General features: G+C 40.1%; 1 pseudogene across 1 annotated transcript in view; it reads right to left on the bottom strand.

Moving 5' to 3' along the window:
• LOC308297890 (E3 ubiquitin-protein ligase TRIM47-like) overlaps positions 1-3,396 on the bottom strand; it is a 4,179-nt pseudogene extending 783 nt beyond the window's left edge. The window contains exons 1-3 of the transcript XR_013963372.1: positions 3,149-3,396; positions 2,178-2,552; positions 834-928 (exon numbers count right to left, since the gene is read on the bottom strand). The product of XR_013963372.1 is annotated as an E3 ubiquitin-protein ligase TRIM47-like (transcript). The remainder of the gene's footprint in view (positions 1-833; positions 929-2,177; positions 2,553-3,148) is intronic.
• Positions 3,397-3,855: the final 459 nt, after the last annotated feature.

Below are 3,855 nucleotides of genomic sequence, written 5' to 3'. Positions count from 1 at the left end.
TTCAATTTCATTTTATCAATCAGTATCCATTCCCAAAATGAACATTTATTTTCTCTTTTTCTGTTTACTAAAAAGCTATGGTAAATGGAGAGGATTGAACAAATATATTATATTCTATAGCAATGATTGCTATGGGCATATAGAACTATTTAACAATTTTATTTGAACTGTTATGTTTTCCTTATGTTTTCTTCAAATGTAAACAAACATGGCTGCCATGTTTGAAATATGGGGTTGGTATGGGGGTTAAACATGCAATTTCGCGATCGCGATCATGGCTAGTACACTGTTGGAGGTCCAAATTTTTTTTTTTTCAAAAAAATGTATTTCATTTTTTTTTTTTTTTTTAAAGACGTCCAGAAGACGTCTGGCAGGGAGGTCCATAGTTAAAAAGACGTTTTTATTATAGAAAACGTCTTTTTTGGCAGGGTATGAGTTAATTCTGAAATATTTCAATTTAGGTCTCATATTTTGCTGTTTTAGATATTTGACTTGTTAGTTGTCTAGTTATGTTTTTTAGTTAGGCGTATGATATCTTATACAGAATAGAAAGGTTTGTTAGAAATGAGATCTGCTCATTTAAAAAAATCTGGAGAGAATGCACAACACAAATAGTAGATGTGGTTTGCTGGCACAAAACACGTTTTCAAATACCAAATATATATACTATTAATTGGGGGTCTTTGACATGAAAAGGTTTGAGAACCACTGCTTTAGTGCTTCTGATGACACAAGACATTGTCTCATCCATATACTGCAGCATCACCATTCTTTCCTCTATCCCTCTATCCACAGTGAACACAACAAGAACCATCATCATAATATCAGCTTACATTCAGGTCTCCATGACCTGTCTCAGGTCTTTCAGCTTCTTCTTTGTCTCCTGGATCTGCTGCTGGACTTTCTCCTGAATTGTCCCCAGCTGTTTCTGCAAGAAACAGGCAGAGAGACAGTTTGGCTTGTGAACAAACAAAGCACATTTTCAAGTCGAGATACCAATTCTATCCAATCAGGAGAGAGAAAACGCATACAGGATGAGTGCAGGACAGGATACAGGGTAAAAACAAGTGAAATTGGAGACAGTTTAGTTTGGATCCACATCATCTTAACCCATTTAGACCTGGAACAACGTTATGTTATACCTTTCAAGCAGGGAACACCTCTGTGTACCAGTAAGACGCCCTAAGGTCGAGAACCACTGGCTTATTATTACGTTTTTCAGAAAACATAAGGATTTAGAAGGCGTTTGTAGAATCGGCCTCAGGTCTAAATGGGTATCAACTGTGTACTTGCTCCAAGATACACTTTAGCAGGGGGCAGGATTAATTGACATGAAATATGATTCACGAAAAGCTATCAATCGCCTCTCTTTTTCATTTGGTCCAAAAGGAGTGTACTGCATCCTTTAACACTTTATACGTTTATATTGTTCAAGACCCTGGTTTGTGCTTAGCCGCAAATTGCAACACTAGATTTTTTTTTCATCTGATAAATCTAGGGTTACAATAACTCCCATAGGCAGCCAATGCATCAAAACAGTTTTTGCTATCTGATTGTATTAAACAACGTCAAACTCACCAGTATTGGGGCTGTATGGAAAGCTTGAACAATGCTCTTTCTATCTGCAAAGTGTTTGTTTCATAAAAACCCACCATAGACATGTTATGAGTTATATCTGTCAATAAGTGTTGAACTTCGGAAGCGCTTGTCTTCTATAACACCATGTCCCGCTGCCTCCTGCATTAGGCTATGTGACATTTAGAACCAGCTGGTACACAGGACCGCTTAGTGACTTCCCACAAGCGCTTCCAAACTCCAGAAAAGAATTATCACCTGAACTGAATTTCTTGATAGAAAGTAGCTCATAACATGTCTACGCTGGGTTTTTATGAAACAAACACTCTGCAGATAGAAAGAGGACACTCCAAGGTTTCCATACAGCCCCAATATTGGTGAGTTTGATGTTGTTTAATACAATCAGATAGCAAAAGAAATGTTTTGATGCATTGGCTGCCTGTGGGAGGTAGTGCAACCCTAGATTCATCAGATTTAAAAAAAATCTAGTGTTGCAATTTGCGGCTAGTTTGTGCTTTTAATGCCTCTGGCATGGTTATTTAGATCTAAGTCTAAATTTAAAACATGATCTATCTCATGTCTTCAAGTGATCGTTGTCCTACCTGTTTCTCTGCCTTCTCTGCAGCAGCTGACACCGTGTCATGGCCCTTGTGTTCATCCATGATGCACAGATAGGAGATACACTGGTGGTCTGTGCGACAGAACACCTCCAGCAGCTTGTCATGACTGGAGCACATCTTCTCCTGCAGTTTGTTGGTGGCTGGGACCAGCTTGTGCTTCTGCAACGCAGGAGCATTGTAGTGAGGCTGGAGGTGAGTCTCACAGTAAGAGACCAGACACACCAGACAAGACATGAGAGCTTTGCGACGTCTGGCTCCAGAGCATAAATCACAGGCCACGTCTTCTGGTCCGGCGTAGAGCTGAGCAGCGGAGGCAGGAGACTGCTGACCTCCTGTAATGCTCAGCTTCATCACAACCTGGAAGTAAAGAGAAGAGGAGGAGAGGTCACTCACTTGTTTTGCATTGAATAAAGTTGATTGCTTTGTGTTGTTAAAACATTTACAATGTAAGCATTTAGCAGACATTCTTAACCACTAAAACCTGACTAGTATCTGCTATTATGTATGCCAACAATGACATGCCAAGAAGGGATGCCAGAGTTTAATGGTTAACCAGTGTCAGTGACTAACAAAGTCAAAGATCAGAGTAATTACCCTAGTCACCAAAATGGCAGCATAAGGTAAGAACTAGACTGCAAAGAAACTAAGACACGATCACAAGTGGTCAAGTCAAGGACCCCCAAATTAAGATATATTTGTTCACAGACCCCGATCTGAAAATAGTTTGAGCCACACAAGATAAATGTAGTAAAATATTGCAATGCATTGTGAGCTTGTAGATCGGCTCCCCCTGGAACCTCCCCAAACCACTTTGAGAACCACTGGTCTAACACGCTATCTAAATAATGTTTGTAGTATTTGTGGACAATGTTAACAAATAACTTTATACAGTATGTGCATAGTATAGCCTACCATGTCTCAACATATTATACAAAGTGGTTAGGTGATCTCACCTCAGCCAGCAAGTTGTTCTTCCTCAGAACAGGTCTGAGACTGAAGCTCTCTCTGCACTGGGGACAGCTGTAGACTCCAGTCTCCTCATTCTGGTCCCAGTAACCCTCAATACAGCTTCTGTAGTGACCAGTGACTCTACCCTGTGTCCACAGTGTAGAGTCACTGGTTCCTTTAGAAGCTCCAGACAGACAGGACAACAGAACTGATCTTGGTCCAGATCACATGCCTTGTGCTGCTGCTGTGCCATTTTACTGACACCACACACCGAGAGAAAACAATCAAAACACACAACGCTCTGGTTTACTCTGAAGAGAAACCGAGTCTGGGACTGGGTTAGACTGGGTTAAGGCCCATTCCCACTGTACCAGATAACAGATAAAAAAAATCTCTTTCTCCAGATATTTTTCCATTCAAAATGGATGGTAGATACAGATACAAAAAAAATATCTACCAAAGATAAAAGTATCTGTGGCAAATATCTGTGGTAGATATTTTTTTTAAATCTGTATCTACCATCCACTTTGAATGGAAAAATATCTGAAGAAAGAGATTTTTTTTATCTGTTATCTGGCCCAGTGGGAATGGGCCTTAAGTCAGCGAAAACACAGTCACACACGGCTCTGAGTTTTGTTTCTACAGAAGAAAACTGGGTGAGGCGTGAGGCTGGTGGTTTCAAGGAGGTTATAGGTTGTTTCGGTAGTTTTTA

This window comes from Nannobrachium achirus, assembly GCF_963921795.1.
Source record: "Nannobrachium achirus genome assembly, chromosome: 14".
In the NCBI taxonomy this organism is placed as follows: domain Eukaryota; kingdom Metazoa; phylum Chordata; class Actinopteri; order Myctophiformes; family Myctophidae; genus Nannobrachium; species Nannobrachium achirus.
Note: the sequence above shows the minus strand (reverse complement) of the source record. Positions and strands in the feature narration are given on the sequence as shown.